This window comes from Lytechinus variegatus, chromosome 3 (assembly GCF_018143015.1).
Source record: "Lytechinus variegatus isolate NC3 chromosome 3, Lvar_3.0, whole genome shotgun sequence".
Classification (NCBI taxonomy): Eukaryota; Metazoa; Echinodermata; class Echinoidea; order Temnopleuroida; family Toxopneustidae; genus Lytechinus; species Lytechinus variegatus.
The window spans coordinates 16,027,656-16,038,331 of NC_054742.1; positions in this window are offsets into that span (position 1 = coordinate 16,027,656).

Sequence of the window (10,676 nt, forward strand, 5' to 3'; positions counted from 1 at the left end):
TTTGGCTCACGTTTCTCGCTCGCATCAAGTATTGTTTATTGAGGAACTCATTCTATTCCTGGTTACAAAAAGAAGAAGTATGAAATGTCCAGTTTTCAGGTTGGAATATCACAAATTTTAAGCTTGCGGTTCGCGCTCTCATTATTTAGTTCGTAAGATATATATTCTATTCATGAGTCACTTAATGCAGTCCTTAAAAGATTACTTTCTGAAGCCTGTTGCATAAAACTTTTTACCTGAGAAAACTCTAGAGGTTGCTCGCACGCTTCCAACACACTTGATCCCCTGAATCTTTAATTAAACCATTTGCTTATAGGCAGCAATTGCTCAGATCGAAATTAGCCTATGCTTGATCAGGGCGCCTATATTCTTAATGAAATACATGCTTTGGCCCCAACACACGCATGTATCATCGATCGTTATTACTATCATTGCATAATATCGTGTAATCTTGTAATGACAACATCGTTTTTGTTACCAAAATGAATTATTTTTATTTTCGGAAATACGAACCTTATTTAATTTTCGGATTAACGAACCTTATTTCGTTTTCGGATTAACGAACCTTATTTCGTTTTCGGATTAACGAACCTTCGGAATTACGAACCTTATTTCGTTTTCGGATTAACGAACCTTCGGAATTACGAACCTTATTTTGTTTTCGGATTAACGAACCTTCGGAATTACGAACCTTATTTCGTTTTCGGATTAACGAACCTTCGGAATTACGAACCTTATTTCGTTTTCGGATTGACGAACCTTCGGAATTACGAACCTTCGGAATTACGAACCTTCGGAAATACGAACCTTCGGAATAACCGAACCTTCGGAATTACGAAGCTTCGGAATTACGAATGTATGCGAGTTCGGACTGGGGTAAGTTGAGCCAAACAGCATGGGGCAAGTTGAGCCATGGTAATTCCTATGGTAATGTATCTTAAAAAACAAACAAACCATAAAAATCGATTGAAATGCTGGCTGAAAGGAGCAAATTTACATGACTGTTCTTTTCCTTTTAAAGGATGTTAGTATTTATAGAGAATTAGCAAGTGAAAAGACTTAATACCAAAAATTGACATGCTGGTTCTCCCCTCATACATTTTGTACATAGTTTTTGTGGCTCAACTTACCCCAGAAGGTGGCTCAAACTTACCCCATATATGGGGCAAGTTGTGCCATTTGACATCGTTTTTTTCAAAGGTCACGATGACTTTAAGTGTGGGGATAGAAAGTTATATATAGGTGGAAAATATTTCAGAAGAATTAAATTTCAAGGCAAGGTACTTATTTCGACAAGATTATTAATCATATCAATTCTAACATGCAAAAAGCAAAAACTGTCACAACTTACCCCGCCTTCCCCTATCTATTGTAGCTTTTAATGAAATTGTCAGTCTTCGATTTTTTCTGTCTGTTTTGTCATCTTATTTCTATCATTATTTTCTGTTCATCATTTCTCCTCTCCGTATTATACCCATGCTGTGTGTTTTTCGTTTATACACACTTAAAATATTGGGCAACATGCTGTCCAATGTGTAGGTTAATACATGTTGGTAAAAAATATATATTTGGGCAATTATTATCCAATTCAGCAAATTAATAACCCAATTATTAGTTTTTATTACCCATCTTGGGCAGATTTTAAACAATAGTTATGTGGACAGCATGTTGTCCAGGGATGGTTAAAAGTTGGGTGGTTTTTTTTTGCCAACTTTTTAAGAGTGAATTTATGTTTCTGTTTGAGACTCCCTCTTCATCTCTGCTCGCCAACCCCTCGATCCCCCTTCTCTTTCTATCTCTCTCTTCTATCTATCTTTCTTGAATCTCTATTCCCCTCATTCCTCTTCCCTTTTCAATCTGTCCTGAATGTATCTTCCAATATAGGAAAGAATCATTATTAGTGGAACATGAGCTATAAGTAGAATCCATTGCTCTGTGCATGCCTCTCCCTTTTAACGATGCAAAGTAAATTTAATGTTTTGACGTCACAGTGATGATTTTCAAGTCCTTTTCGAAACATGGTATAATCTTCTGATATTACAGTAATACATAACATATAAAATGAAGGTTGTAATATTAACGTGATTGGAACGTGGGTAGATGATTGGGTAGAACTATACACAATAATGTGGTTTGGAATGGGAAGCCGACTAAAAACAAAAATTACTATCAATATTGATCCCAATTTACATTCTTGCTTAAGGCGCTGTCACACCTTGACGTTTTAGACTGCGTATGCCCGACGTATGAGGAATTTGGCGAATACGCTGGCGAACGTCGAATACGTTACGGGTAAGTTTTGCATACGTTAAGAGTACGCTAAAACACGCTGGTATACGTCGTCATACGGCGAGGTCGTCGAAAAATTTTGTGCAAGCACAAAATTTTTCGACGTATGCCAGCGTATGGCTCATACGTCCCGCATAAGCGGGCCATAAGTTGTAGGCAAGTTACGCGATCGTTGATACACGTTGACACACGTTACTCGTAAGTTACTCATAAGTCGATGTACGTCGAGATAATGTCCAGCGTACCCTAAAACTTACTTCTAACCTATGAGTAACGTGCTTTGAACGTATGTGTAACTTAACTCCAACGTATATTGACGTATGAAGACGTGCTCCGGACGACCAAAAAACTTACTGAACATGTTTATAACTTACAGCTACCGTATAAAGGCGTATTGACAACGTTTATAGGGATTGGTATACAAAGGTGGGGTTCACAGGAGTTTTCTTCGGCATGGCGGTGGTGTTGATACGGTGATGTATCGTGCGGTTATGATTTGAATAGTCGAGGGCAGCCTTTTTATAGGCTACGACACGTGTTCGTCAGCGATACGCTGCCGCGCTATGCGTAAGTTAGGCTATCGTAGGGCATAAGTTGTGTACGCTAGCAATACGCTAAGCATTCGTTGGAATACGTTACTTATAAGTTAACGAAGCGTTCGATATAAGTTACTGATACGTTATGTATACGTCCAACTCGTTATGAATACGCTAAGTATACGCCCAGAGTTGAAAAAAAAATCAAAGTTCAGCGTATGCCGACGTTTTAGAGAAATTTTGATACGTCGGGCATACGCTGTCTAAAACGCCAAGGTGTGACACCACCTTAACTAATATAGCTTTGGTATCACATCTTTATTTGCCTCTCTTTGAATATTGAATTTTTGTAACAATGCATGTATATAGTACTAAATTACAATATGGACCAATGCCTATCATTTTTGCTATTATCTCATCGACCAAGCATCTCACCTTTTAATTCTCTTCGTTGATTTATATTCTTGGGAAATTTTTATCACTTACTGCTATTTTTTTACAAGGTTAAAACCAGCTTTGCGTCCATACTTTCCTCCTATTTTTCTTATTCTCCTCTTGCTGTTGGCCTTTTTTCCATTTTTTTCCTTTACTTCCCCTCCTTTACCTTTTCTTTCCTTTCTGTCTCTTTCCTCCCACTCTCTTGATTTTTTTACTCTTTTCCTCATACATCCTATCTCATGCTCTCTCTTTCTTTCTCTTCCTTTCTCATTTGCTTTTTATACACATATTTACTGTTTCCCGTAATCTTGGTTTCCCCCCTCTCTCTCCCTCTCTTCTTTTTATTTCATTAATGTTGAATGTTCCCGTATTCCATGTTTATACATGTAATATAGCATTTAATGCCCGAGTTGCGTTCTGTTCGAATTACACCTTCACACTTCTTAATGTTTGTACATGCTTCATCGATCAACATGTTACTTTTTAAATTAATTTTTGTCATCGTCTTTTTCCCTGGTATATCTTTTTAGGATTGTGTAAAATGATAATCGATTGGTTGTAATTTTTTGCTTATATTTCATCTTTATGATATTGTAATCTGCCTTTATTTATACTGTACACTGGATTTTTCAATCTTTGGACTGATTTGCCAGTTTTCTTGATTGAAACCTTACCATACAATTACTAATGCAACGCAATTAACAGAAAATTTTAATGTTGTTCCCCTAATCACATCTAATTCGAAATTTCCGCGCAAAAAGATTTATGAATCAACAGAGATTCGACTTGACAACTGCAATCGGTTAGGTTGTAAATAATATCTTACTTTGCCTGCAATCACTGAATATCATAACCTTTGCAGAATTACTTCTATTGTAGCAGTTTGCCATTCATTACGATCAATTATGACGGGTGATTAATTTGATCAATAAAAAGTGTCGTTTTAGCAGCCATATCCTAGATCGATGAATTGATAATCGCATAGGTGTATCCTGAAATTACCCGCTGAAAGCCGACGGGAAAGCCCTTTAGAGGAAATAATTAAATTGCGAATGCATGCACGAAATTCTCCAACGATACATATGTGTTATAATCATTGAAATGTCATAAATTCATGATTCATCGTCAAAAATTGTAAAATCAAAGACCTTTTTACATTCTACAAAGGTTTTGTGTTTATTTGATCCTTGGAATAAAAATGTGTAATTGGCATGCTTCCGGGAAAGATTGCAGAAAATATTAAATTCTATTTGACATCATCGAGTTTTACCCAATCCATAATATTACCTAATACTGAGTAACCTACTCATGAGTGAGGCGTCCATAAAAAACTCAGCCAAATTTTATATCATTGTTTTCATTCATTTTTGTTTATTACTTATAAGATTAAAGGGGACTGGGATCTCCGATTTTCTGAATCATTCAGGGTTGAACAGTTCGCCTCTTCCAATCTAAGGGAAATATTTACAAATTTAAAACAAATTCAAATAAGAAAAAAAGTATATACTTATTATGATATTTTTATTTGAAAAAAAATGTACACAGGTGTCAGTGTGTTATTTCACAATACTATTTAAATCAAAGATAAGTAGTGATTAAAAAAAATAAATGAATAATGTTTCTGAAAATGTCATAGATATTAGATGTTATACAGTATAGAGCCGCCATTTCTATAATTTAAAATATTTCTTTAACCCTATTCAGGCTGGGTCTTTTTGGCTATGCTATACCGGCGGGTACCCCCCCCCCCACCACCACGAGCGCCACGGAAATATGCTTAGTGCTTGTGTACGACATTATTTTTCCGATATGATATATAATAATTTTTCATGCGTAAAATAAAGGAATGTCTAATTATATGAATATGTCCCCCGAACTGACCATTTTCTATTCACAGACTGTAACATTTTGATCAAAATAATATAATGCACTTCAAAAAATATATATTTGTAGCACATTTTATTCTCATTTTTGTTTCTTCTTCTGTATTTCCTTGTTTTTCAACTTTTCTGGGTTTTTTATCATGGATATTGTCAGTGACATTATTTTGATCATGAACAAAACAAAATTAATGGCCCAAATTCGCAAAGGTGATTTTGAAAACCGTCGGTTGAACCAATGGTTTATGCAGATTTCCTGTTTACCGCGTATAAATGTCCAATGCTGATGCGCGCTTTTGTCACAGTGCGCCAAAATGACGCCCGTTGCCATGGTTAAGTACGCTATTTTCATTCATGAGTCAATTTAACAGGAAATCTGCATAAACCGTGAATTCAACAGAGAGTTTTCAAAACCACCTTTGTGGATTCGGGCCAATAAGTTTATAGTAAAAATAATTATACTTTTAGAAATTTTAGAAACACAATTTGGATTCGTACATGGAATCACGATTTTTGTGCAATTTCGGGTCTGACATACACGTACTAGATGTTGGGTAACGTCAGAACGCGAGGGTCTCAAAATTTGCGCGAGACTTGAAAGAAAAAAGCAAGTCACGGAACGACGTGCGGCACCAGCTTTCCGTGTTATTACGAAAAAAAATTGAGGGGTGGAATCCCCAACCATTTTAAGTGTTAGTGCTTCGATTTCTATAAACTTATTAAATAAAAATTCAAATTTTTGAATACGGATGGTTTATTCATTTTAAAGTCTTTGGAAATGAATTAATATAGACCTTCATGTCATTAATAATATTTGATTCCATTCAGAAGTGAAATAAGAAGAGAGGAAAACCATCAAGAAACAGCAATGTTTATATTTAAGAACAGTCGAATCCTTCTTTCTCATTTAATGGCCACGTTTCACCCATTATCTTGCCGACCCTATTCCTAGCGGGACCTGCCCAGTTTCAGCTGCGCTCTCTCCAAAAATAGGAGTATGCTTTATTTATTGACGGAAATTGTTCCTCAGCCGTAAATCGATATCAAATTAACGACTACAAAGGAAATAGTACCTCCCAGACAAATTCGCCAAGGGTCTGTATCTGTATTCTTCCTCACAAGATTCATAAGAAAACATTAAATATTATGAATTTGAAAAATTGCATTCCTCGTATAGTGAAAACAATGCCGTGTGATATTGTGCAACGCTGGGTCAATGATATTATCAAACATATTTAGTTTTCTGAATTGTGTCAAAGTGTAATATTCGTGAGCTGTCTTCACAACCACGTCGTTTGATCTATATCAACGAACGTAGAGGGCAGCAACACACAAGCGTGTTGCTCTAAGGAAGGTCAACTCCGCTCGAATTTTGTGACCACTCTAAAAAATAAGGGGGACTTTTCGGAAATTTGTCGAGTTGATTTTTTTTCATTTGTTAATTTCAAAAATTTTTTAATGAACAATTATTAGATCGGTTATTCTGGGTAGAAATATTAAAAATATTAATTTTAATTTTAAAGAAATTATTTAGCTTAAATAATCATGATTTTGACATTTTTCTCATTTTGGAATATTAAGTCTATGACGAGGATCCCTCTTATCTCTTATTTTCCTCTGCTGAATTTCGCTGCACCACTAATAAATGCATAGACAACCACCGTAATAATCGAGGTCATTTTTCTGGCCTGGGTGCGCCGAGTCTGGGCCGGTCGCGTAGCTAACTAGTGACGTTGATGATGCGCTGGGGCTTCAGTCGACTCGTCATAGATCTTCTAGCAACATAGACAATGACATCTAATTTGCCTGGTCTGATTTGAAGTGCAATTGCTTCAGGGCTGATGTTTATCAACGATGATTGTTCAAGGTCAGATTTCAAATTTTAAATTGCATTTGACTTTTAAGTCTATAAATCTTAATACAAGAAGGTGCATCCCCGAAATCCGGGTCTAATTTCAACTTCGAGTCCGAGACTATGGACGGCGAAAAAAAACACCCATGCAACGGATGCATTGCATTGGCTGCGCTGCAGCTGAGCTGCACAGCCATGCAGGCGCTGCGTCGCGTCGAAGGTCGATAATCATTGAGCAACCAAACTTCCAAAGCCAAATTAAAGCTTGAATAAACGGCCACCTATTCACATTTTCCCTGGTTTTGTTCAATAATTTCTAAGAAAATCAGCCAATTGAGGGAAATTAATTACAATGTTACATCGTTTGCATAGTGCCATCATCGACATTCGTTTTGCGTTAGAAACCTTAGACTAGTTATAACTTATAGATCTAGGCCTAGACTAGAAATGGGGGCTAGATAGATAGATTAGACCATCTTAATTTCTGATTTTGGGTAGAAAGTAGACTTGATAGACAGCATCCATATCTTAATTTGACCATTGATTCTGTGCAATCAATGTTTAAAGACTTTTACATAATTTGTTTGCCATATTGCAATTGGTAAATTTTCCTGGGCCTGCATGGCCTGGGCTTGGCTGGCAGAACGCGTTTTTTTTTTGGAGAAATTTCGAAAGTGAAAGAGCAAAGTGACTGAGCTCGTCGTGATTTTATTTTTATGCATTTTCTGACTGAATTTTAAAGATTTCATGCCTAACGCTAAGGCCTAACGGTAACTTGTCAACCATATAATCTTCTAGTTCTAGATCTAGACTTTACCCTGTATGTAGGCATTTAACGGACTAAAAAATCATAACCTCCTAGCGGCTAGCCCATGCAGGCTGGCCTTAATTGAACCAAACTTAGCTTGCATGGACCAACCCTCAAATGGTCTAGATTTAGGCGTCCTATACTATAAAGACAATGTGGAATTCGTCTGTTTTGAGTTGATTATTATTTTAGTATTTTTTATTATTCCATAGACTCATACCAACTCATACCAACAAGACGTGCTGGATCTATATATATTCTAGATCTACTTAGATATCCAGTGTGGAACAACATCTTCAACAAACAGATCGAGACTGGTCAAAGCATTTGTCTAGTACAGTCTAGTTAGACAAATAAAGTTTTCTAGATCTTTAGACTTGGGTCTATCGATCAACTAGACAGGAATAACCGTCGTTTCTGGGGATTTATTCAACAATTTCTGACATTTTACTATAATCTCCATCGGTGAGTGAGCCAGCGCAGTTCAGCAGAGCAACCAAAATACAGAGACTGAAGCTTTTGGTCTATCGATCAACATGATCAAGATCTAGGTTAGATGTAGACTTCACTTATTACTGATTGGAATGTATTTCTAAATTTATAAGTTTTGGGGAAAATGGTGAAAAGAAATGATAACATACTACTGATAGATACGTGAATTATTTTTTTTCATACCCATTGGCATTGCTGCCTGCTCTAATAAATAAATAAATAAATGAGTCACGGCCTATATGGACTGCAGATAAATGCTGATCGACGCCTAGCAGAACAAGTACCAGTGCTAGACTAGGGGGTTGAAATCTAAGCAGACGACGGAGCATAATGTAGCTTAACCATAGAATGATGATGGGTTCAGCGAAGAGCCCAGAGAAAATAAGGGGGACATATTCAATCCCGAAATGCTTTGCGAGTGGTCACAAAATCGTCTCGGCGCAAATCACCTAATTCAGCCGTCTGGTGAAATCGCTGATAACAACAATCACCGATTTGGTAATGATTTTAGTTTCCTGAAACTTGCATTTGTAAAGTTTTAAATATCAAAGTATGTTTTCATATTTATGTATATTCCTCAACATATTTTTTAATGTTATTTTTGATATCGTTGTAGTCATATTCTTTCATATTCGTTTCTTGATCACTACTAATTTGTTGTTGTATTGGATCGGCATTTGATTTCGTTGTCATGAACAATAAAATATGCGCGCAGCTCAGTTGCATGCGCGTATCGAGTTGACCTTCCTTAGAGCAACACGCTTGTGTGTTGCTGCCCTCTACGTTCGTTGATCTATATTATCTTTCCGCATGGAGCCTCACTTAAACGATCTCAGCGGGACGAGTAGAAAGGGCAAATTTGTTAATTTGTTTGCGGGTAAAAATGATTCAACCTCCCTAGGAGTTATATTTGGGCATCTAAATTGAAATATGAGAATTCATTTTAAGGTTATCATTTGATCTTTACTGGACGGTGATGAAAGACTTCTTTTCGAAATATAAAATTAAAATCAAGAGATAAATGTGGTAATGAAAGTTGCTAAATTTTCTTCTTGAGGCAGCATATCGAGCCGACTATCATATTTTTATTTAACAAGTGCTTGATTTATCAAGAATTCTCCTCATTATCCTACCCACTCATACAAATACACACCCACATACGCGCACACACACCCATACTCAGGAATAAAGAAAATTGGATTCTCTTACGGTGTGCTTCAATATGTTTTTTCTTAAGATAACTTATCGAAAATTAACATATTTACTGAGTTACACAAATAAAACTTGTCACCAAAATAGATGAAATGCATTCTTTAATATACAATTTCGTCGTTACTTCACGGGCAGTAATGACCTTCCATTTCTATCTTTTATAGGCAAATTTAAAAGCAAGATAGTATGTGAGCATGTCTTACATATATGTAAGACATGCTAGCAGGATGAAGAAATCGAATAGACCTAGAAAAGCACACCAATAAGCTCTCTATGGAGGTATTTATTGCATTTCTACTTTGAATGCATATGCATGTTGTTATAACAATGTACTTTGCCAATTTCCAGTCGCTAGTAGAAGTATTGTTTTTTTGTGGATCTAATGAAAAACACAATTCAAAAGAATAAATTAATAATCAAGACATCAAAGTTGGTGCTAATTATCTCAATAGATATTAAACCAACATATCACTTTAGTACCGATGACCTTCTTCTGATCATGCGCAAAATGGAACTACGAAATGGCTATACAAATAAACATATTATTATTATTGTTATTATTATAACTACGAAATGGCTTATAGAGGTACATCTTCTTGTAATTTTCTTATATATTGGTTCATCTCGCTGTCCTTAGATGATAATCAGAATCACGTATGTGGAATGGGAAGGAAGGGGTGTTAGACCGTGAGGCGGTTTGTTTGAATTAATTGAGAATAAACAGAATATTTAAATCAAAATCCTATGAAAGAATATGTTATGTTATAAAATAAGGAATCTTGCATTGCTTTATTGTATGCAAATCAGTGATGCATTTTATTCATGAAATGTGAAATATTCCATTATCGATAGATAAACATAAAAAATCTCTCCGCCGTTCTCTCTCTAGCTAACTTGCATAAAAATAGATTACTGTAACGCTGAGCTTACCCTATCCTAGAGACAAATAAAATCAGTGCTTCAAGTATGAAGTGTAAACGCAGTAAGAAAATGAAATTTAAGAAGTGAGTTATTTGCATTATCATCGCATTCATTTGGAAACTTGGTCATTTTTCTATTTTGTTTAGGATTTGGATATAACTTTCAATAAATTTTGTTTAAACTACTTTATTATTCCAAATCAGATTCGACGGTAGAGTATCTGTTTTCGGGTCTTTGATAGGATTGAA